The sequence below is a fragment of the Pinus tabuliformis genome, chromosome 3_2, assembly GCF_031772625.1.
Source record: "Pinus tabuliformis cultivar Carrire ecotype Pingquan chromosome 3_2, CPIR1, whole genome shotgun sequence".
NCBI classification, from domain to species: Eukaryota; Viridiplantae; Streptophyta; class Pinopsida; order Pinales; family Pinaceae; genus Pinus; species Pinus tabuliformis.
The window spans coordinates 168,243,331-168,269,878 of NC_142302.1; the positions used below are offsets into that span (position 1 = coordinate 168,243,331).

The window sequence follows — 26,548 nt, forward strand, 5'->3', positions numbered from 1 at the left end:
CTTAAGAATCAAACAACACTCATAACTCATGATTTGGAGAAAATGATATTATTCATGTTGAATGAACAATCATAAATTTGATGCTAATGAATAATTGATAACTGTTCTCTCCTTCTCATTTCCTTTGAAGGATGCTCCTCTTATTTATACATGAATTAGGGATATCTACTCAATAAATGTAGATCCCTTAAATATCTACTAAACACATACTTGTCTCAACTTATCCCTAAATACTAGATACAAATCCCATGACACATCAAAATCTCCATGATCTTTCTCCTTGGAATATGGTCCACCTCTTGAGTTGAAATTCAAATTTGATCTTGGGAGGCCACATAAGGGTGCCTTGGAAGCTTCCAAATGATTTACACATGTCATCAAACTCAAGCCACTTTTAGGTATAAGCAAATACATGTTATTTCTCTAACTTTTAATCATAAATTCACTCTAAATACATGAAATTAATAACTTTGGAAAATGAAAATATAAACTCATATGGTAATGGAAATATACGGTTATGTAATGATAATATGATGAAATGAGGTGAAAAAAATGAGGATAAAGGTGAAAATGGAGTGAAAATTTATGTTAATTTGGCAGCCCAACATACCCCCCAACTTAAGTTATTGCATGTCCTCATGCAATCTATTACATTGATCATGATTTGATCTTTTGAATTGTCTTGCTTTTTCATGAACTTTGGCTGATATCGATTTTTTAACTTCACATAATTTTCTTTTTGACAGCTTTGTTCCTTTTTGCAAAGTCTTCTTTCTGAAAATCATTTGATTGCAACATATTATTTTGGTTGGTTCTTGTGTGACAACCAAAATTTAATTAGCATTGGTTCTTATGTAACAATACTTTCATTGTTTTTATGTTGCATCAAAATACTTTGAAAACATTTAATCAACCATTCATTCTTCGATCATTATTTGCAAAACATGTAACGTTTGAATCATAATGTAATAGTAATTGTTTGGAGAAAGTATGTTGGTTAGGATGATATGTGTAGAAAGGACATATATGACATATGGAAGGTGATAATGGAGTATGTACGTGAATATGAGGTATGAAAATGAACATGGTGTAAGATTTTCCAAAAATTATAATTTTAGTATTAAAGGAATTGTATGATAAAAAGCTAGAAAAGAACATACCTTTACTTACCTAAGTGGACAAACTGTGTATATGTAGAAAAGTGTAGCTTCTGCTGCTGAATCATGGAATGAAGAATACAAGAATGTGATCTGTGTCTTGATTGCATATATGATGGATGAAGTCATGAATGTGGATCCTTTATTACTGCTTTTGAATCTGTTCCAAAGTATAAAAATCTGTTGAATCTGCTCCTGAATCATATAGTCTTCTTGTCGTTCCATATCGTGGCACAATTCTTTACATGTGAATAAATGTGTCGATGTCGAACATGGAAAGAAGTCATTGGATTACCGACCATTGATGAATGTCGTTAACTAATGCGAGACAACTCACCATTAATGTCAATGAGTGCCAAGGTACCCAAGTACACCTTGCGAAGTGCGAATGAATGAACTGATGTCGAGCCACTTGCAAGATCCAACAAACAAGGGACATTAATGTATTCCCATTGTTCGTTGGCGAGAAGACTTGCCATTAAGGCATGCAAGCCTCAAGGTACTAATAATGACTCTAGTCTTTGTCCCAAATAAGGTGCTGAGGTTAATGGGTCAAGACTTGTTGAAAGGTGGGCCTTAAGGAATCCCACATCAGTGAACGCGAGTTCGTACAAAATGATGGTAGGACTATAGATACAAGATGTTATGGTCAAACAATTTTTATGGCAAGGAGAACAAGGAAATGTACAAAGATGGTTGGTTTGTTTCTGAGGCAAAAAGATGATCTGAAAAGAAGGCAAAAATGTATGCGACTGAGAAAACTAAACATGTATGAAGTCGTGATCGATAAGGAAATGATTCAGTGGACTTTGACATGGATGATATGTAGAAGCAGGGTTTTATTGGTGAAAATGAAAAATAGTAGGAAAACGGAAATGGGAATGGAAAATGGCGTAAAGTTCTTTGCTTTTATTGGGGGGTTAGGAATGGATGAAAGGAAATGCATGGTGAATGAATAAGAACTCTTGCTGTGAAAAATGGATATGGAAATGGCATGCTTTATGGATTTACAATTTGTGGAATTCAAAATCTTTTTCAAAAAGGGAGGTGCAAGGTAGTGGTTGTGGACATGGATTTGTCTTTAGAATTTTTCATGAATTTAGTATTTGGAAGACCAATTGTCGTCACAATGTAATCTCCTTAATGATCACTTGATTATCCTATAACCTGTAAAAAAACTTGGCAGAAAGAAAACATTAGTGTGTGTGTTCAAGAAGAAATGGCCATTTCCTTCATGATTCTTACGCAAAAATTTCGTACCAAATAAAATAGATTAAGGACAATCAAAGTGTTTAAATTAACTCAATTCATGATATTAGTATCAATCCATTCTTAAAGAAATAAGCATGAAAAGTAAATTTACTCCCTATTTTTCTTTTTGTGCATGGCGAAAAGCTTGGCATTATAGATTTGTTGTGTTCTGCAGATTAGTACGTTATAAAAACATACAACAATATGAAATTGCCAACTCTAAGCAAGTTAATCAACATTTAAATAATACACCAAATGTTCTTTAGATTATCTTCCAAATGTTCCATTATATGTTTGGAAATGAATGAAATATCAAATCTGTGTAAGATTTCCTAGGAAGACTTCGAAGTATCTTTCAAATGAAGGAGTAAATAATCTGCAATGAAATTGCATTTTGAGAATGACAATAGTGAATGATTTTCAAAAAAATGCCATAGTGTTTGTTTTTTAAATTTTCTTGTATGTTTTTTTTTTAAATAACAAAAAAAAAACAAAAACAATTTTTTTTTTAAATTTTTTATTTATTTATTAATAAAGAAATAAATAAAATCAACAAAAATATATATTTACTTATTTTCTAAAAAAAACTAATAAAGAAAAATAAAAAAAAACCAACACTAAAATGATTTTTTATTTTATTTTCTAAAGCCCAAAATAAATACCCAAATCGTTGAGAGCAGTAATCCACACATCTGAATGATCCATGTTATGTTTGTTTGACGTTTTCTACGATATGAGCCCGTCTGTTTGCCCATTGTTGGATGGAACACATTCGAGACAACCTCCGGATTGCTCGAGGAAATCATAATCAAATAAATGACGACAATCAAACAAACAAATATCTTATTGCCAATGAATTATGAAATCTCATATCAGGAAATTCTCGAGACCAAGCGGGCGAAGAACAAACCCTCGACTATTATTTTAAAGCATGGATATGCTCCAAAATTTAATGTGCTGCTACGGGCCTCGCGATAGGGCTGTTGTAGAAAGAAAGAGCTCCAGATGGCAAATCTTCTCCTTCAAGGAACTGATTGAAGCAACATACAATTTCAATTATCATAAAAAAACTTGGGGAAGGTGGCTTTGGCACCGTTTACCATGGCCAACTGTCAGATGGATCACAGGTTGCTGTAAAAAAAAATTTAAAAATTTGGAGTATTAAAGCTGAAATGATTCTCGGTCAACTTAGACACAAAAATCTGTTGAGCTTGCGTGGATATTGTGCTAAAGGCAAGGAACGTCTCATTGTTTATGATTACATGCAAAACTCAAGTCTGCATGCACATTTACATGGCCGACATCCTCGACCATGCCTCCTGGATTGGCCCAAAAGAATGAACATAGCAATTGGATCTGCAAAAGGTTTAGAGTACCTTCATCATGCAAACCCACATATAATTTACAAAGATGTCAAGTCAAGCAATGTACTGCTAGATTCAGACTTGCAAGCACGGGTTACTAACTTTGGTTTCGCTAAACTTATACCAGATGTGCAACCCTAGAGATAAAAATGATTCAAAAGTGTGAGTGCAAATCGCTCAAATCGAGCCAATAAATTTGCATGCAAAATCACTTAAATCGCTCAAAATCTGCTTCACTGCAAGCAAAACCCGTAATTCTCTACACATTAATTGTAAAAACCGTTTTTCTTCATGCAATTACCAAAATAGGGTCCTGAAGAACCACGATTTCCTCTTAGACCGTTAGGAATTTAAGCAAACGATTGCTGGGTTATATAATTAGGCCGATAGGCCTTCCTATGAATGAACATAGTTGTCTACACTTTTATTCTCTGACTGACATCTGGATCTTCTGCTATTTGACATCTGGCACAATTTTTCCTCTTTCCGCTTGACATCTGTTTCCCACATTTCTCATCCGCTTGGGTTAGTTATTTTCGTAACCATCTTACCCCTCACCGCATTCTCGCCTCATTTTCCTTTTGCATGCCTAGAGGAGCTCTGCTCAGCAACTCGTACCTTCACCTTTTCTTTTGTCACTTACTTTGCTCAGGCTAGGATGCCAGGTAATCTCTACGACAGTTTCCTTGCATCAATTCTATCAAAATAAAATCTCCTCTGTTTCTGTACAAGAAGGATGAAAATTACAAGCGCACAATGATGGCATGCTTTATACAGGCTACATATCTGCTGGAACTGGACAGGCAGGAAAAGCGAGACAGAGATGCAGCGCTGGCACCCAAATGGTTGAAGCCATTCAAATACAAGGTAGTGGAAGAATTGGTGGATGAGAGGGATGAATCCATCTTTGGAGCAAGGCTTGAATGGGACAGGTATGCTGCATTCTCTAATCTTCTGGTAGTGAGACCTAGTAAGGCTACCAAAGGCAATAATAGCTCTCAGAGGGACCTTGCTGAGGGTTGCTACATTCAAAAGGGACATACAAGATGATCTGAGAATTTTAACAATGGAGGACCTCAGTGGCTCCTGTAGGTTTCACAGGACACTGGAGGCAGTCAGGACAACAATGAAGAAATATGGGATCAGTGAAGTGTGCATGGCTGGGCATTCATTGGGGCCTAGCTTGGCTTTGCAGGTGGGGAAGGCCTTAACATTTGAGGGCATATTTGTCGAATCTCATCTGTTCAATCCCCCTTTTGTTTCATTGCCCATGGGTTTTAGAAGTATTGGTGACAAGTTTGGATTGTTGTGGAATGTAGTGAAGGGTGTGACGAGAGCTATTATTCCTTCTAATAAAAAAGGGAGTAAGGAATTAGAAGGCCTTGATAAACAATCAGAGGATGGGGCAGAGGCGGATTCAGTTAATATTTGTCAGCAAATCTGGAAATGGGTTCCCCATCTTTATGTAAACAATAGCGATTACATATGTTGTTACTACTCTGGTTCTTTTAAAAAACATAAGAACTGTGATGGGGATGAAGAAAAATCAATGGAGGTCATGCGAGAGGTCTTTGGTATGGATCGTGTGGCTGCCAAACTGTATGTGATTTCTAAGGGCCCCATGAAATTTTCGGAGGCTCATGGGATTCAACAATGGTGCTCTTATGAGTTAGAGCTCCAGATGGCATTCAATGGGAGTAAATTGATACAACAACAGGTTGGTTCCTTCATATAGCATTCTCATCTGAAGACTGCCCTTGGGATCTTAGCCCCAGTCATGGGTTCAATTCTCAGGGCAGCATAATAGGCCCTACCTGAAAACCCCCAAATACATATTCTTTATTAGTATTTGTTTGGCGTTTGTCCACCGCCGCTACCAGGTAGGGAAAATTAAAAAAAATTGAGAGATGCTCTGTCTGGTTTTCGATTTTGGAGTGATGTTTTTCTTTCGATTCGGATTATGGTGTGAATTCTAGTGACCGTTGCTTTCGCACTCTCCGTTAATAAAATTATTCAATTGCTTTTGGTTATTGTGGTCAATAATATAAGGGTTTTAGAAGTGGTATGAACCAAATTGAAAAAACTGTGGCAAGCAGAATCTCAGGTTAGGGCTAAAGACAATTTTGTATTTATTCTCTTTTTTTTACTTTGCCGCCCTAATTTATGGTAGATTTTTTCTGCAATTGCTATACTAGCATAGGCTCTCAAATGCATTTGAAGGGTTTTTTAGATAAAGGCTATCATCTCTGTATTTTTCTTACTGTTGAAAGATGAATATTGCGTGGCAGGCACCTCTGGAGTTGCGGGAGCTACATGTTTATGCTCCTCTTTCAATGTTCCCAAAGTCCATTGGACGGATGAAGCACATTGAAAAGATTGTGATGAATTGTATGTCAGATTTGATTCATCTCAAAACTTTACCACAAGAATTTTGTCATTTGTCCTCATTGCAATACCTGCACCTAAGATGCCTAGATATGAAGTCGTTGCTTGATTATTTTGGGTTCTTAATAAATCTCCAGCACCTCAACCTCTCTTGTTGTCAGAGTTTGCACGGGCTTCCAAATTCCTTCGGGAATTTAATTCGACTTAAATATCTGAATTTGGAATATTGCTCCGATTTCACCTTGTTGGAGGAAAAATTTGCAAATATCAGGACGCTTGAATATCTAAACCTTTTGGACTGCAAGAACGTGGAAGTGTTGCCTTACCCAGTTGCACATCAACTGTCCTTGGAAATATTAATCTTGTCAGAGACAAATTTGAAAGAATTGCCTGGGGATATTGGAAACCTAAGTAGTTTGGAAGAATTTTCTTTGGGAAATGCTTTGTTGGAAATGCTGCCCTATTCTCTAGGTCACCTGAGCAGCTTGAAGAAGTTGTGGGTTTGTGATTGCCCAGAATTGAAATCCTTGCCCCATTCGTTGGGACTGTTGACTCAACTGTCAATGTTGTGGGTTGGACGCTGTGGAATACAATTCTTACGATCAACAAATTCGGCCTCAGTCTTGATGGATTCGAGGCATCTGATCATGCAAAGCTGACCAGTAGATGAGTTCCATTTTCCGTCAGCGGGCAATGTTAGACCATTAAGGCCTGATTTTTCTATAGCCACTATCTCTAAGAAGGATGAACAATTTGAAAAACAACACTAACATTTGTAATACCTGATTTAGCAGCATTAGAATCAGATGGATCTATACATCTTATATCCTGCACAATAAGCTTTGTATTATTAAAGTTGCCATTGGTGCGCTGAACTTTTTCATCCCTCATGAATGTACCCAACTTGCTACAAAAGTCATCTGTGCCATTACATTGCCAATTGGGAACCACATCCAAAATCTAGCCAGATGTTAGTTGCAGTAGAGTTGAACATAATTGTTCCCCTCTATATATTTCAATACATTTTGACCGGAAATTGTCGGCATATGGGTAAGGATCACAAGCCTTTTCCGGTAGGTACTCAACAATTCCAATTTAATAATCCTATCGACCTCTGTTTGTACCTTTTGGGACAATTGCTAGTTAATTCTATTGTGGAAAAAACCCATGTCTTCGTTTTCCAAATTTGCCCTGGTTCGATCACAAATCGCTTTTGAAAACTGACGTTTTTAAGGGGTTGCGTTCTAAGGATGTTGGCTTCCATTATGAGGCGATGGGAGTAATTGGGTTTACAATCTGATAACTCACTCTTGCTTTCAGCATTTTTCTAATTTTGAAATGGAACTGCTTCTTCACCTTGAGTTTCATCAGAACTTACTCTCAGAAGTTGAGACTCCCGACTCTGAACAAGAAAACTATTATTCTATCTTTTCAATAGTCCAGCAGAAGCTATTGAACACGCATCCCATCTTTCACAGAAGAAGAATCTATCTCTTCTGCTCTAGAAGCACACAACGCTTACTCTACGAGTACAACTTTCATAGCCAGGAATGCAGTAACGTCCTTGACAAAGGCCCGAGCTGTAATTAACGAGAACATTTGTTCTTAGATGACAGCAGTAGGCCCCCATTTATTCAACTCTCCTTTCCTTTTCCAGACCCTAAAATTCTCTTCTTCCAGAGCTTCCTATTCAATTGCATCTTTCAGAAGATATATTAAGCCGTCCATTATGAACTCGAAAACTATGCCCAAGAGCCTCTGCTGTAATAAGGCAGCTACGAACACAAGCACTCATCATTTGATCATTCAATCTAATATTCCACGAATAAACCCTCTTGTGGTTTGTAATTGGGAATTTTTGGGCCATATGTGTGTTCTGTACTTTCTGGAGCATCATGAACAAATGTCTAACATGTCTGGCTACCCTTCTCTTGTGGAACGCTTACTACCAGAGATACATGATTACTTGTTTAGAATATTAAGGCCACAGCCTTATATGCCTTCACAGTAAAGGAAGTCATGATCATTTGATTGGCTTCTTAGATGCTCTCATCTTCGCTGAGAACTAGTGCAGATAGAGGTATTTTGAAGGTGTTTATCAGCATGCCAAGATTACAACTTGTTTTTTTTTATATATTTTTTCTTTTTATTAAAAAATAAAATGAAATTGGACCTATCTCTAAAAAATGGTTAGTTTTCAAAAAGAATTTATTTATTTATTTATTTTTCATTATTTTTTTTTATTATTTTGTAAACTAAAATGCAAAAAAATAAAAATAAAAATAAAAAACTATTTTTTTTCTAATTTTTTTAAGATGATCTCTTGCTCATTCACAAAATTCTTTATTGTCATATCGCAAATCAATTTTCGAGCGAGAGTATTTTTATGTGAAATAAATCGATGGATTTTTTGATCTTTCTGATTGCACGAAGATGCAGGAGGAGAGCATACTTATTTGAACTAAAAATATCATCCTACCTATTCTATGCTAATTGAAAATTACAAACTATTACGTGTAATTAAATTTCCAATGTAACCATTCATGCAATAGTAGTAAAAATATGTCCATTTTCAATTTCGCAAATTTAAAATGAAAATATACGAGGATGATTGAATCTAGTTTTTGTGAGTGTGATTTAATGAAATAAAAACAAAATCAATCTAACCTCATACTTGTTTGAAACCATAGAAACCACTTGTAGATAAGGCTTTCATAGGTGTGATTTCCACTCTGATTCAGATCATGTTGCAACTTCTCTTCGTCCTCCTCAATCTCCTGTTCAAATAATTGTTCATCATCAGATATACAAGATTCTTCAAATGTTAATTCATTGTTTTCTTCTAGAGGAGTAGTTAAGCTTTTAGCTGCTGTCAAAATCTCTTCTTCAAGAGATCCTGACTCTTGCTAGGATTTGAGCGAGTTATTCCAAACTTATACTCATTTTTATTCCATATATACATATGGAATTTTATTGTGTTTTTGTTTTTTTTTAGTGAATGGGGGTTTTTTATTTGTGTTCTATTCCTATGTTTTCTATATGAGAATAAACTTAAATGAAAATTCCTAAATGCAATTAACCCTAAATAAAAAATTATCCTAAATGAAAATTCTTCCTAAACAATCCTCCAAGCTAGCTTACATCTAAGTTTGCTTCCCTGGCAATGGCGCCAAAATGTTGGGCGATTTAGTTGTCTGCTAAATCCCTGTCATTTAATTTGTCAACCGGGGGGTATCGTAAACCTAGAAGCAAACCAAAATATATGGGACCTCAGATGAAACAAGTGTAGGAAGTTTGTTTAGAATGGAAATGCATATTACAAATCTAAACCATCAGATCTATTTTATAAAAGCATAAAAATGTTTGATCAATGGAATTATTTTACTTTAGAAGATAGAGAACAGTCTCTTGTTCAAGAGTCCTGATTGTCCTTCTACAATATTCCTATAATAATATTGCCAAACACCTAAGAAAGCAGGAAAGAAAGCATATAAATGAAAGCAAGTATGGGGATCCTTCCATTCCTCAATGAGCACACATGAACAACTATCACACCTCAAGAATCAAACAACACTCATAACTCATGATTTGGAGAAAGTGATATTATTCATGTTGAATGAACAATCATAAATCTGATGCTAATGAATAATTGATAACTGTTCTCTCCTTCTCCTTTACTTTGAAGGATGCTCCTCTTATTTATACATGAATTAGGGATATCTACTCAATAAATGTAGATCCCTTAAATATCTACTAGACCCATACTTTTTTCTTTTTTGCCCGGTAAAGACTAATTCTATTAACTGAAAATCAAAATAATGTTACAAAGGGGTTGAGGCCTCGGGCAAGAACAACTGAGAGCTTTCAACGCAACAAAACTTTCCTAGGTAAGGGAGAACCAGTTACAGTGAGTTAGGAACCAGACATAGGAACCAAAATTTAATAAAAAGATCATGAGGAAGAGATGGTATAACCACCTATTAAGAAGACGAGACCAGAAAAGAGAGACAGATACGCTGGCCAAAACCACAAAAGAGCTTTATACTACCGCCCACCAGGAAGAAGAATGAAACCGCCAGGCTATAGAGGCAGAACCAGAGCTGCATCCAAAACCACATGAACTTGATCATTTGAGCCATCAGAAAAAACTGGGAAGGTCTGAAAGGTCCCAGGTGGCCTCATATCGCCACGTTCTCATTTGGAGGCTCCTCCACCACCGAGCATGCGTTGCCATACCACATTTCATCGTTTCCTACCATGTCACCCACATCACTGCCACTAGGATGAAACGACGAGGGATGTGTGTCACTGGAATTGCCTTCCCTGACCATCGAGACAAAGGCTCCCTGAGAGCAGCCACCTGGTGGCTGATTGTCGCTGGGAGCACCACCCTTGTCATGTAGCTCACCATTCCTTTTCTCCTGGATTCCATTAGCCAAAATCTGCTCACTGCTCTGGCTTCCCGCCTCTCTGAGACCACCCTGAGAAGGCTCAGATGTCAAGCGCACCATAGTTTGAGGCAAAACCTCTTCTTCAGAGAAGATAATAGTAATATTGGCCGAGATAACTAGCCTGTTAAGATTGCTCTGAAACTTGAAGTGAGTAGTCTGAAAAGCATTGTGCGGAATCGGCCTGCGGGAAGGGCTGAGAGGAGGCGAATTCACCGGAGAAGAGGGCTGAGAAGCAGGAGGCGGGGTAATATCCACAGAATGAACAGACTGCGAACACCCACGGCCACCATAGCTTCCCCCAAAGTGACTTTTCATGCGATGGCGTACCATGATGAGGCGATGGAAGGGAAGCACAACAATACTGGAAGCAATGGCGTGGAAACAATATAGCACAATGGGAAACCACTTCAAGCTTAGAGAACAGGCCTGAGAGTGAAAGGAGGGTAGCACAATTCTAACGATAAGAGCAACCGAGAGCTTGCCTCTGTTAGCAGAAACAATCCTGCCACAGAGATGCACAGCCAGAAAAGGCCTAAGACAAGAAGGCGGAATGCAAACAGTGGGAAGGAGAGCCAAGATCGCCATGGTAATATCAGCAAGAGCCTCACCTTGGACAGAGTGAGCAGTTAATACTGAATTCAGTCCAAATCTCCCTCGCTTAAGGTTAACCTGCTTGAGCCAGATACGCTCATGGATAGCCGCGCTGGTCTGCAGCTGGCAGTACCACGCTCTTCCGCCCGTCATTAAAATCATCAATTGTCATTTAATTCACTCGCATCCGGGTAGACCCATACTTGTTTCAACTTATCCATAAATACTATATACAAATCCCATGACACATCAAAATCTCCATGATCTTTCTCCTTGGAATATGGTCCACCTCTTGAGTTGAAATTCGAATTTGATCTTGGGAGGCCAGATAAGGGTGCCTTGGAAGCTACCAAATGATCTACACCTGTCATCAAACTCAAGCCACTTTTAGGTATAAGCAAATACATGTTATTTCTCTAACTTTTAATCATAAATTCACTCTAAATACATGAAATTAATAACTTTGGAAAATGAAAATATAGACTCATATGGTAATGGAAATATAGGGTTATGTAATGATAATATGATAAAATGAGGTGAAAAAAATGAGGATAAAGGTGAAAATGGAAGGAAGATTTATGTTAATTTGGTGGCCCAACACCACATTTTTTGAAATTTTGTATGTTTGCCTTTGTCTTCGTGTGCTTTGTCCCATTTCAAAACAAGATCACCGATTTGTAAAATTTTTGGGCCGGTAGAATTTGCATCAAAAGAAGATTTAATGACCTGTTGATGTTTTGCATGTGTGATTTTGGATTTTTCCCTTTCCTCCTCTAATTTAAGGATTTGATCATATCTTAATTGAATAGAGGATGAAGGATTTTCTTCAATAAATTGTACTAGGGCCAGAGATGGGAGTGCTAAGTTTGTTGGTATTACAACTTTCACATACACTAAGTTGAATGGAGAAGTACCTATTGAGGCCTTCTGAGTTATGCGGTCTGCCCATAATGCAAATATCAAAGACTTATGCCAATTCTTTTGATTCTGATCAACAATTCTTTTAATAATCTTAATGAGATTCTTATTAGTTGATTCTGCCAAACCATTACCTTGAGGGTAGTAGTTTGCATAATACTTTAATTTAAATCCTCTCTTAAGAGCAAATTCAAGTATGGTACTTCCAAAAAAAATAAGATGCATTGTCAAAAATAAGGGCATTAGGTACACCAAACCTAGTAATGATGAATTGATCAATGAACTCAATGATTGCATCAGAATTGGCTACCTTCAAAGGAATTGCTTCTACCCACTTCGTGAAGTAATCCATGGCTGTAAGGATGTATTTGTGTTGCTTGGAAGAATGTGGAACAATCTCTCCTATGATATCCAGCCCCCATTGTTCAAATGGTTGCTCAATGTTCACTGGTTGTAAAGGAAAGGTTGGTTTCCTTTGTCTCCCACTAGCAGTTTGGCATATCTTGCATTTCCTTACATAGTCATGGGCATCTTTAAACAAAGTGGGCCAATAATATCCAACATGTATTATCTTGTGAGCTGTTGTATCACCTCCAAAATGTCCACCTGCTGGACCATCATGTAATTCCTGCAAAACCTTCTGTGCTTCAGTTTTTTCAAGGCATCTCAACAAAATTGAATCATAATTCCTTCTAAATAACACATCATCAATGATTTCGAAGTGTTTTTCTTTTAATCTTAAGGCGCGTTTGTTTTTGTAACTGAAACTAGGAGGAGCATATCCATTTTTCAAATAAAAGACCAGATCTGCATACTGAGATTCAGAATTCATGATACTTATCTCGTTTACTTGAAGAGCATTATCTGAATCTTCATGTTTTGGAATATTAGAAGCTCCTGCTAATAACCTGCAAAAACCTTGTCCTCTTACAATTTTCGTTGGTTTAATATCTATATCATACTCTTGTAATGTTGTAACCCAGTTGGCTCTCTTCTCTCCTACTTCCCTTTGGACTAGCAATTGTCTCACTGCAGAGAATGAGACTATTACTTTTGTATGTGTTTTTAGGAGGAATGGCCTAAAGTGTTTGATAGATTTAAACACAGCGAAAGCTTGTTTTTCTACTTCGGAATAGTTAAGTTCAACACCTTGTAAATTAGAACTGAAGAAGGAGATGGGTGCTTCAATTTGCTGATCATTGATTTGTGTTAACACAGCTGCATAAGATGTTTCGGTAGCTAAAGTGTACAAAATAAAATGATTAGAAAAATTGGGAGTATTCAATGCAGGAGCATTAATGATTGCCTGTTTGATTGAATCAAAGGCTTCTTTTTCGTTATGTCCCCATTTGAAAACTAAATTTTTCTTAATCATGGTCTGTAAAGGTAAAACAATCTGAGAAAAATCAGGAACGAATCTTTTTACAAAATTTATCTGTCCTAAAAATGATTGCATTGATTTTTTATTGTGTGGCAGAGGAATATCAGAAATCTCTTTGATCCTGTCTGGATCAATGTAAATGCCATCTTTAGATACAATAAATCCTAAGAGTTTACCTTCATCAAGAGCGAAGAATGATTTCTTGGGATTTAAAGAAATCCCATACCTTTTACATCATTCAAAGATTTGTTTCAAATCATGTAGATGATTTGCTCTTTTCTTGGAAAAGACAGTTATGTCATCTAGGTAGACAACAACTGACCTGTTAATCAAACCCTTGAATGCTATATCCATTGCTCTTTGGAAAGTAGCTCCAACATTAATCAAACCGAAAGGCATTTTCTGATAGGCATATGTTCCCCATTTGGTTCTGAATGTAGTTTTTAGTCTGTCATCTGGATGTACCAGTATTTGGTTATATCCAGAAAAACCATCCAGAAAAGACATCAACTCTGAACCAGCTACTGACTGAAGTGTCTGCTCCATTGTTGGTAATGGGAAATTATCTTTTTGGCATGCCTTATTGAGATTCCTGAAATCAATGCAAATCCTAATATCACCATTCTTCTTCCTAACAGGTACCAAGTTTGAAACCCATTTAGAATGTCTGACTGGGAAAATTATCTTAGCTTTCAAGAGTTTATTCAACTCTGCTTTGATCTGACTCTCCAGATTTGGGTGAATTTTCCTCAATTTTTGTTGTACAGGTTTCTCCTCAGAAATCATTGGAATTGTGTGTTGTATGATAGAAGTATCATACATTCTCAGATCGTCATAATTCCAAGAAAAAACATTTTTATATTTGTTTAACAATCTGATAAAAGAAAATCTTTCTTCTGAAGTGAGCCCTAGTCCTAGATTAACATTTTGTGGTTTGGACTCAGTGCCAAGATTTACTAATTCAAACTTCAAAGTAGAACTTTGAAGTTTTGAATTAGTGACTTTTTTGAACCTATCTTTGATATCATAGAGATCTTCAAGTTTGACCACAGATTTAGGTATAGAATTCTCATTCGGTATTTGTTTTATTTGAAGATCATGATCATTTTCATCAATAATCTGGTCATCATAAGATTTTTCAGAAGTTAAGAAATTTAAAATGTCTTCGTCATGATTAAATACCCGCCAATTGGTGACATTGTCCAGAACAGATGGTCTAAAAATTAATTCAACTGAAAACCTATCAGGACTGTAATCCTCGGATGGAAGGAGCTTAGAAGCAACATTAGCTAATAAATCAGCTGCTGCATTCTGAGATCTAGGGATAGGAGAAATATTAAATGCTAGAAAATGAGATATGAGGTCTTGAACCAGGGACTGATAATGCTTGAGATGTCTTGAAAGGCAATGGATAGTGTTCCTTACCTGTTTGATGACAATCTCAGAATCACCAAATACTTTTAGATATTGAATCTTCAGGCCTATTGCTTTATAGAGCCCTTGAATCAATGCCTCATATTCCACAGTATTATTTGTACACTCAAATTCTAGTCTGCATGATAGCATAGTTTTTTCCCCTTCAGGACTAACTAAAATACATCCTGCTCCTGCACCGTCATTGGATTTTGATCCATCAAAATATAAAGACCAAAATACAGGCTTATCTACAGGTTTATTTACAATTTCCTCAGCAATAGTAACACACCTTGAGGTATCCGTATGAGAGAAATTTTCTATCTGTGATGTGAAACTATTAACAGAAAAAGGTGATGATTGAGCATTAAAATTACCAAAGAATGATTCGGCTGAGTAATTTCTGAGAATGTTGTTATTGAAAGCTATAGGTTGGTTTTCCTACTCAGACTCCGTTACAATACGGGTCATGTGTTTCTCTCGATATATTTTGATTTGATTTGGTTTCCGTTTATAGGGAAGCCACATATGAGACCAATCAGTAGAAATGTAACCATGGAGTTTCTTAGACCAATCCTTGCTTAAAATTAAACCATAAAACTCAGGGATGTCAACAATCAATATATCAATTCTCTGGACTACTCTAGGATTAGCTGATAACCTAATGGTGACTGAATTAATCTCTCCTAAGACTTGAACCTTAGTTCAATCTATCTGAACAATATGTACTGTAGATTTTTGGGGCTCAATGCTTAATTTTGAGCAAATTGAGGCTGACATTATGTTTGATGAAACCCCTGAATCTATTAAGCAATTGTGCATATTTCTATTGTAAATCTCATAGGTCAAGAGAAAAGGAGGAGTATGAGAATTAGATCTATCTCCGATCAAAACAACATCAATAGCATCTACTTTATCTGATGGTGGCTTACCTGATCCTTTAGCCGCCTTGGATAATACAACATTTGGAAGAGGAGAAGAAGGTACTGCATTTAACTCTTTGAGCAACAATTTCTATTGATGTTTGAGCTTGCTAAGCTCAAATAAAGAAATATTCGCTCTAGTCTTCTTCATGTCTTCAATAATGTTGTAATCCATAGAGTCAGAGACTACCAATGTCTTAGATGATGAGGGTGGATTGGAAGATGATGGCTGATTTTGGGTAGGCAAAACTGGAGTTTTCTTCATGGGAGCCTTATCTTTGGCAGTAGGGCTTGTATTTTTCTTCTTTTGAGTTGTTTGAACAGGTTCTACAACGATTTTACTTCTGGTATTTACTGGGAGAGCTTCCTGTTCACTTTCAGTATCAGAGTTAGGCAAAATGAAGTCCCACATACTGTGACATTCAACTATCTCATCTTCTTCTATTTCCTCTGATGACAAAACTGTGTCTTCATCCTCATCGTCATCTGGATTTGATTCTGCATTAGATATGGCATTAGGTGGTTTTGATTCAGCGCTTTTAAAGTTCCTAAATGGTTTTTTGGTGGAGGTTTCAACTACTTGTTTCTTTATCTCTACCATTTTGTGGACATAGTCTTCAAAACTTTTTGCAAACCCTCCATATCGTATGGATCTTTAGCTGCTTTCTTTTTCGAATCATCTTTAAAAGTAACTTTTTTGGACTTTCTTTCTTCAAGAGCAGTTTTCTTTTCTAAAGCAATAATACATTTTTCAACGGTGATCGCTTCTTTCATATTCTCTGCTAAGGTGGGCTTTGTAGCCCTATCAACGAAGATGGCTATATTCGAAGGTAAAGCAGAAATATACCATTTGCTTCGGACTTCTTCACTGGGATTAGACGTAGTAGGAATTTTATTTAAGAGCTTATTAAATCATGAGTTGAAATCTTTAATGGGTTCTTTTGACTCAGTTTTAAGATTGGAGAGATCATTGATTAATGTCGTTGTGGACCTATCATCTCCGAACTTAGTTAAAAACTGCTCTTGGAAAGCATTCCAACTATTAATGGATCCTGGTGGTAATGAAAAATACCATGATCCAGCTGCTCCTTGTAAGGTGTATGGGAAAAGCCTAACAACAACATCTTCTTCTGTCACCCCATTTAAGTTTATTGACAACATAAAATTGTTTATATGTTCTTCTGCTAGTATGCCGATATCAGGATTAAACTTTGGTAACCACTTTTTAGGATGGGCCAGTAATTGACTCAACGATGCAGGTATTGCCACTGCCCCTGGATTTGTCCGTGGCCTCGGTTGTGGTTGATTTCATGCCATTGTCGTACTAACAATAGAAGAAAGTGAGGATGTAGTTAAAAGTGGTTGGGTAGAGGATATCAGAGTACCTATACCCTTTCAGATTATGATTTTGAGTTGGGGAATGGATGAATGACTTTGCAATGGTTTAGATGGAATGGGTGATGACGAGGAAAGAGCCTCATTGTCAGGCTCTAATGGTGTCTTCCTAGCTCTTTTTCGACTTGGCAAAGGAAATTTTGTTGGTGGGATACCAAGCTTTCGCTATGCAATCTTGTAAGAGGCTGAGAAGGGATATATTGCAAAGTCACACTGGCTTGGGATAACTCAGAATTTTCCTGCGATATTGAAAACCCTAGAAGTTTATGAATTAAAGACTGAACTTCAGGGGGTTCAAGGGAAGAATTGTCCGATATGTTCAAATTTTCAGCAGTGGGTGTTGTCTTTTCAACTTCTCGCTTGAAAATGGGAGATTTAGAATGCGAGGGAGAAGTTGGAGGAGATGGTGAGGGAGATTTACTCTTAGAATGGGCTATGGATTTGGATTTTCTAGCCATTCACAGTTCATGCCCTCCTTCTAGCGCCAAAAAATTTTGATGCCTCTAAAATCCTAGCATCAACATCGGGGAAAACCACCCGATCTGGACCTTAGTGCAACTCCTTTTCCGTTTGGTATGGTGGCTCCAACTGGATATAATGGGACCAGTTTCCCAGTGATGTATGAGTTGATGGGTGATTGTTTTATAATGTGTAACGAAGGTGATAAGTGTTTTATCCTACAATTAAAAAATATACAAATATAACTATATAACCCAGGTATCCTGTTAACAATGCGATTTCTGATTATTTCTAATAGACAAATAATCATAAAGATGGCTTATTCGTAAATAGAAAGATGTATTCATATAATGATTATTTTTTAAAAGAAATTAAACAAAGTAATTATAAACACATTATCGCATTCATCACAATATATATCGCTGACATATATCCTTTGAAATAAAAAAATTTCAATCTTCTGAAATGATATAATAAAGAATCGTTTGAAAAAGCATACATATATCAACAATAGCAACTTTTAAGAAATGTTCATTCACATAAAGAAATAAGACAAAAACAATGATAGAAGTACCGCATGCATTTGAATCCTTCCGATGTAAACAACACTCCGATTCCACTTTCCTATTTGAGAAAACCTCCAGAAGATGCAAAAGTGCAAGTCTTGAAAAAGCTTCTTTCACAAAAATGCAGAACCTTGATCCACTTTTGATAAAAAAAAAATATTTAGAAGTACAGAAGTGCAACTTCTTAAGTCAAATCTTATACAAATTGAGGACCCTTTCTAAATACATGAAAGGGTCTTAAATAATAAAAATAAAAACAAACTATCAACAAAAATCGCTATGAGCTGTTCAAACTGTAGACATGAAAATCTGGGATTTGCTATATAAAAATAGCAGTGCGATAGTGATTGAACTAATTCATTGAATCGACTTCCTTTCTTGTGCTTGTAGTTGACAGATTGCAAGCATTGGCTGGATTTCTGGGGGTTGACTCATCTTGGAATGTAGTTGGGTTGTGTAGGTGGCATCAAAGAGTTCGAGAATTCCTGTTATGCTGATACTCTCAATTATCCATCTGACCAAGTCATTGTAGGGTAATATTTTAGCGCGGGCTGCTATTCTGTGAAGATAAGAGCTGGCCAAATCCTTAAGAGTACTCTCTGACTTGTTAGTGGAATCCGTTGTTCCCTTTTCTTCTTCAATCTCTTCTGGATCCTCGGCTTCTAGTAAATTATATATGCTTTCCCATGAAGCCTAGCCCAAACCGAGGCAGGTAGTATCAGCTATCAAGACCTTTTTTACTGGTTCCTCTTTGGTTATGACGGGAACCTTTGGTTTCTTTGATTTCTTCGTCATTTTCGTTGGATTCATAAATTCAGACTTGCTCTACACAACAAAACAGAAGAATGTAACAGAGGAAATATTTGCTCAAAGCTAATACACAATATACAAGATTAACAGCAATTAAGCGCAATGAGTGTTATGGATTTGATATATTACACTATCACGAATGAAATCCTTGAAGGATTCAACCATAACTACTTAATTAATGATTTTCCGTAACTTCCAACATGACACTTAAATGCCATAAAGATATGACGCATCTCAAATCTTGGTAACGATTCTTTTAAAATAAATATCATAACTTCCCGATCAGCGATAAGTGATTAATTGCATATCGAGAGGTATAACTGTTATGCTTAATTGTTTCCTTGTAAAGTTCCAATTGCGATAGATGGTAAGCGGGATCAATTGAATAAAATGTTTTGCTCTTTATTTATAATTGACTTATAATTTAGACTCGCAAACATTCGCTTAACGATTATATTTCACCTTTATTGAAAAGCACGCTTTCCAATAATGAAATCACATCGGTGGATTCCAAATGGGCATTTGTTATGCGTTTCGTGCTTTCAGCGATGGCCGATTGCAATCAACTTATCACATCAGAAGATTTATATGACCCCTTGGAATGATTCCTTAATAAGTTGCGATATGCGCTCTTCGATGGCGTTATCGCATCGGTGATTGCCAATGGAAACCTTAAGTCTATCTTTTAAACAAAGGATGCAACACGTTCATTTATATTTGTTTTATGACAAGGTCTTGTTTAATATTCAAATCGGATATAACCTTTTCATAAGGATTTTCATGTGTTGTATAGATTTTGCAAAGTTGCGATTGTTATTGAACATAATCTAAAAGCAAAAGACTTATCACGACTATTGATTTTTTAAAAGTTTTATTGATTTTATCTAAGTTCTGAAAAGGGGACCCATTTCTTGTTAAATTTTTAGATAAAGATTTTGAAATGGGGAGGGTTGTTGTATAGCACAATAGGCTCAATCTGGTTGAACCATTACAGGATCAACCTCTCAATACCCGACGACCTCCCATGGAGGAAGAAAAGAAAGACGAGGGGGCAGGAGATCCCTTTAAAATGTTGCTCGAGGAAGACCTCGAGCGACAGAGGGATGCGATGATGGATAAATTTGCCTAGATCCTTAGACGGCTACCCACATGCGATGCATCTTCCTCTAACAACCACTCTGGAGGCGCCATTCCTTTTAAGGTACAAGTTAACTTCGATATTCCCATATTCGAAGGCCTGATAGATGTAGATGTCGTAGATAAATGGTTAAATCTACTCGAAGAATATTTTTCAGTTCATGACTTTTTCAATCGGGAAAAGATTACGTTTGCACTTCTTAAAGTTGCCCCACACGTCAAGGATTGGTGGGAAACCTATTGTGAACAAAAGGACGAGAGTGAACCCTCACTGTTTTTAGTTGCACCCACTTGGAATTCTTTCTGAGATGCCATCAAGGAATAGTATTACGCCATCAGGAGCTATGAAGATAAATACATAAAGTGGACCATGCTATAGCAGGGAAGTGACCAAGATGTGTCAGAGTTCACAAATACTTTCCATACCCTTCGCACGAAGTTGGGTATGAAGTATATTGAGCAACATTTGGTGCTCAAATAGCGCGACTGCCTACACAAGTACATCCAGGACGAGAAGGAGTTCCTCGACATTTCCTCACTCGGAACAACGTATCGATATGCTATAAAGATTAAGTAGAATTTTAAACAAAAGAAGCGAGACTTTGGATCTGCGAATCCAAAGCAAGGAAAAGACGCCCCCAAACCACAGAACAAGGGACCAAGCCAAGGCGGGGCTACCTAGGACAACCCGGTGAAGCCGCAAGCAAAGAAAAACACCACAAAGATGAAGAAGGACATGGGAAAGTGGTGTGAGTTCCATAAGAGCTCCACTCACAATACAAGTGAGTGTCAGACCAAGCAGTCACTAGTGGCCAAGCTGAAGGCTTCCGAATCAAACGCAGGTTCTGACACTGAATCAAAACCTGATAAGGGGACTAACAAAGGGAAGCAGATCATTGATGCGGAGCCCAGTGCCACTGTGCCCACCACAAAGATCCAGAAAATTGAACTTAAAGATCCAAAGGAGGGGGAATGCCTCTTCCACTTGCAGATGTGGGTGAAGGGTTCTTCCGTTGCAGTTCACTATTGACAATGGAGCCAAAAGAACCTAATTTCAGCAAAAGTTGTGAAGCGGCTAGGCCTAAAGACTACAACACATCCATAGTCATACACCATCGAGTGGCTTCACCAAGGATGAGACCTTCGCGTCAGCCAGCAGTGTTGCCTTCCCTACAACATCAAGCCCTTCAAGGATGAGGTACTGTGTGACGTTGCTCCTCTTGAAGTTTTTGATGTATTGTTAGGACAACCATAATTATAGAAGCGACATGCTATATATAAGTCTAGACTTCGCTCTCTGATTATTACTTTGGCTAATAGGTTGTACAGGATACCGAAGGTAGCCCCTCCTATTGCCATCTCTTTGATCAATGCAAATCAATACAATAAGATCATTTCCCAGGCCAGGAAATTCGTTTTCCTTATGATTCACCCCCAAGGAAACAAGAAGGTTGTGGCCACAGCTTCCAGGCTGGGCTCCTCTGCATAGTAGCAGCAGATGGACAAGGTCTTGGAGGAGTACAGGGACATTTTCGCCTCATCCACAGGGGTACCTATGCACTGTCAAGTCAAACACTCTATCGATCTGACCCCCGACGTGCCGCTGTCCAATGGATCGATCTATTAATGCTCTATTATGGAGAACGATGAGATCAAGAGGCAGATTCAAGAACTATTGTAGAAAGGGCACATTAAGCCAAGCTCATCACCCTATGGGAGCCCGATTGTATTGGTACAGAAGAAGGATGGGACCTGGAGGCTCTGTATTGACTACCGGGCGCTGAACAAGATCACTGTCTGGAATAGGTACCTAATCTCACAAATTGATGACCTTTTGGACCAGCTCAAGGGGGCCAAATATTTCAACAAGATTGACTTGAAGTGAGGTTGTCACGAGGTGCTTATCGAACCCTCTGATGTGTGGAAGACTGCCTTCAAATCCAAGGAGGTCCTTTTCGAATGGTTGGTCATGCCGTTTGGATTGACGAATGCCCCTGCAACCTTCATGAGACTGATGGACGATATCTTACGACCCTTCACCAATGCACTTGTGGTGGTGTATTTAGATGACATATTGATCTTCAACTAGAGTTGGGAAGAGCACCTCCACTATATTCGACAAATCCTTCAAACCCTTCGACAACACAAGTTGTGTGCTCACTTGGAGAAATGCACCTTTGGCCTGATCCAGGTTCAATATGTGGGTGTTGAGGGCCCCGAAATCGGGTCAACAACAAGGGGGATACCCACCCGGTCGGGAACCTGGTTGGCGGCTCCTTGCCCGTTTGGTGTAGCGGGTCCAACTGGGGATAATGGGACCAGCTTCCCAATCTAAAAGATGTGTGTGTGTGTGTGTAGATTTTGATGATGCTAATCTAGAGGTAATTTTTAAGCTAATTTAATTCTAAACTCTGAACTGACTCTATACTACTGTAATCTAACAAAAACAGCACATCTAATCTATACTAACCCGGGGTAAAATTCTTTTATTATGCGATCTAAAAAGATTTCATACAATAACTGGTAATAAAGATCATTCAGCTATCATAAGAATATAAATCAATTAAGATAAACCATTCTGCATAAGAAGTTAGGCAAAACAGTTGTGAACAGCATATCGCATAAAAAGTTATTCATATGTCAAGCACAAACAAATGACTCCACCGTACAAAAGTGCCAAATGGTAACCCACATATTCATACATTAACATATAAACAACTCAGCTGTATATCACTCTAAGAATATGAGCAGAATTTAAACAAGAGATAAAAGTACCATTTATGACTGATTTCACTCACAAACTTCAAGCAATAACGATTTATCTCTACTTACTTCTAACATCTACTAAGAGTACAGAAGTGCAACATCAGTAGCAGACATTAAAATGCAAACATAAATAAATCTCGATCCATCCATTCATCAAAAACCCCCTCCGAGGGTGCAAAAGTGCATGTTCTGAGGACAAGTTTTTTGACAAATTTCCGGACCCTTCTCCAAATGCCATGAGAAGGGTTAAATACTACTAACTAACTAATCTTAATTACACAAATTTAGGAAACGGCTTCAAATGACCGCCCTTTTACTAAAACAAATTTATTTCTAAAAATTGAATCTAATTTATAACCATTTCTGTATCTGCTCCTTAGTGCTGTAAGCAATGCAAGGTTCGCCTGGAAAGAGTCGGCTGGTTGTCTTTTTCTTTTGCTCGAGTGATAAAAGTAGAAATAACAAAAGCTGGCACCTCTTTCTGACAAACTAGAAGATATTTTTGAAAATCTTCCTTAGGCTGGGTGTATTTGCTGTGTGTATACTTAGTATAACCCAAATTTCTTTCAAACTGATTGTGCTGTTGCTATTTCGGTTTCCGGCCGTGCGAATGACTCAATGAGTCAGGGATTTCGTTGCCTGAACAATTTTCCGTTCTTTGTTCCAGGCTTTTCTGGAGCGTCCTCCCTCTTTAGCGTTTTTCTTTTTGCTTTATCCAATCTGAGCTCCAGGATCTTTTGCAAACATGCTGCTTTTGTGCGCCTTTGACTCTGACTCTTGGATAGTCTATTTTCATCAGTGTCTGTTGAGTGATACTTTGGAATCCGCGGCCCTGCTGCATGCGGTATCCATCTGCGAAGGCATCTCCTCTCTGTTCTTCTAGTATTGGCGCTTTCCCCTTTTCCTTGGATGTTTCCTGCATATAGATTTATATTAGTTGCTGCCTTGCAGTTTACGCAAAGGAAAAGAGAAATGACGAAAAGATTGACATGAAAGCTTTAAGTTCTAATGAATGCATAATCATGACACTCATAATGACTTGACTCTTCGAAAAGCGCAACACGATAATCCTTGGATACTCAGGCGTGCAATCATTAATTTCCCTTAAGGTGCACACTCAATCTTGGGTTTACAGATCATGCCGAAGAAACTTTGCGATGAGTGGTTTCTGCGATTCGCATCGCAGCAAATTTGATAGTCTCATTCGTCGCAGATCGCAAATCGCAAGATCGCAGATTGTAAGATCGTAGATCGCAGTATCGCATTTTTCATTTGATCACTGTGCGCTGCTTATGCGACGCTGCGATATGCGACGTCGCATATCGGCCATCGACGATTCCTTTTTGTTTTCTTTTAAGGACGCTTTCAAAATATGCGATGCGATGAATTTCCCATCGCTTCTTTGCAGCTTATTTATGCGCATAAGGAAACGCTTCACTCTCTCTTTGCGATGCGATATAGCTTTTAGGGAGTTAAATACAAAAATTTTGATAAAAATATTTTTGGGATTTTTTGTTAAGGGTCCCCCTTTGCTTAATGTTATTGCTAATATCAAACAAAGAGGGGGGTTGTTGGTGACCACAACAATGGCGATTCACTGTGAAGAACCAGTTATCTCTGCTTTTCTATTGACATTTCCACTTCCGAAACAGAAAAATTTTCATATGTCTAAATTTTGTTATGAACAGATAGAGTAGATTACCCCTTATCCTGTCAATGATACTTTGTCTCAACCTTTCTTTTATTCCAATTGTCTGCTTCCTTAGGCTTAGTTCTTGCATTCATACCAGACATTACTCGGTCCTTTTTAAAGATAAAATAAAGTCTTCTCTGCGTACTGGCTTTAAAATATGCTCATTTGTCGTAGGTAGAGCCTCTGCTGCCCGCAAGCGTCCATAGCCTCGACAGGGTTACCATGTTATCCAACAATGATCCTTTTTCCTGCTTGAGGTTATTTACAACATTTCAGAGAAAAATCCTTTTTGACACTTTTTTCTTTTTTTTATTCTCTAAAGAACAATGCCTTGGTTTGGTGGCCAAATTATGACACAGTCATTCACTTGATTTACACTTTTGCTGAACAAGCTGGCTCGTGATGAGACCCCTTGTCTTTTGATTGCAACAATCTTTGAGTCGTTGCCCTGTTTTGATAGACAGTATTGGCAAAGTCAGCAAGTTATAATATCTGTGATCATGATAAGCCGGCTCGTGATGAGACCTCTTATTCTTTGAGATATAGTGTTTTCTCGGATTGTTTCTCTGAATGCTGCGGTTTCCTTTAGCAGGGAGGAAGTCATTGTTTTTCCTTAAGAAAGCTCTGGACGACAATAATAAAGTTTGAAAACAACAGCTTTACAGAGAATATTTATTTTATTATTGATGATACCTTTCATTATGTTGACATAAAACAATTTTTTACCAAAGGTTGCTTTCATCAAAGTTTTTTGAGAGGTTGAAACTAATATCATATTCAGGTTAAAGTTAACTCTATTTGTTAATAATAAAAATCAGATTTTTCGAAAAGTTTTGCTATTTGTACAAGTGAAATCAAAATCTGATAGAGAGTTGGTGTGCTCTTTCATGAATCCTTTTTAATGATCATTTACAACCGGTTTTATTTATAAGAAAGAGAAAAACAAAATAAAAGAAACTAAAACTAACCTACAAAAAATAGAAGAATGATCTTCTATGGAAAATACATTTTAAGAATCTGTCCATTCACAGGCAAAGAATCTCTTCTACCTGCCAAATCCTGTAACACAAACGTCGATGGGCCTATGACTTCTACAATCTGAAAAGGACCAAGCCACAGCTTCTGAAATTTCATATGTTTGCCCTTTTCTTCATGAGCCTTATCCCATTTCAAAACTAAATCTCCCATTTGAAAGTTCTTTCTGGTTATGATGTTTGAGTCAAAAGAGGATTTTATTAGCGCTTGGTGATGAGCATGGGTTTCTTAGCTTGTTCTCGTCGTTCTTCTAGTTTGATTATCTCCATTTGTCTCAATTGTAAGGAGGAAGTAGATACTTCATCGATGTGTTGTACTAAAGACAAAGAGGAATGACTAAGTGAGTTGGAAGAACCACTTCTTTCCCATAAACTAAATTAAAGGGAGAAGTGCCGATTGAAGCTTTCTTCGTAATTCTATCTGCCCATAAAGCATTCACCAGCGCTTTGTGCCAATTATTTTGGTTTTGGTCGACTGTTCTTTTAATAATCCTGATTAGGTTTTTGTTTGTCGATTCAGCCAGCTCATTACCTTGCGGATAGTAATTGGAAGAATATTTCAGTTTGAACCCTCTTTTCAGTGCAAACTCAGTTATTGCATTTCCAGAAAAGTATGATGCATTATCAAACATTAAGGCCGTTGGCAATCCAAACCTAGTGATGATAAATTGATCTATGAATTCAATAATGTTTTCAGAATTAACTGTCTTGAGAGGAACTGCTTCTACCCATTTAGTAAAATAATCTGTTGCCGTGAGGATATACCTATGCTGCTTAGAAGAGTGAGGAACGATCTCACCTATTATGTCCAAGCCCCATTGGCTGAATGGTTGCTCGATGTTAACCGGCTGTAG

General features: G+C 37.4%; 2 pseudogenes; both read left to right on the top strand.

Annotated features, from left to right (window-relative positions):
• The first annotated feature begins 3,339 nt into the window (after positions 1–3,339).
• On the top strand, positions 3,340–3,913 carry LOC149180329 (PTI1-like tyrosine-protein kinase At3g15890 pseudogene; annotated as a pseudogene).
• Positions 3,914–3,972: 59 nt separating this feature from the next.
• On the top strand, positions 3,973–5,507 carry LOC149180330 (GDSL esterase/lipase At4g10955-like; annotated as a pseudogene).
• The last annotated feature ends 21,041 nt before the right edge of the window (positions 5,508–26,548 follow it).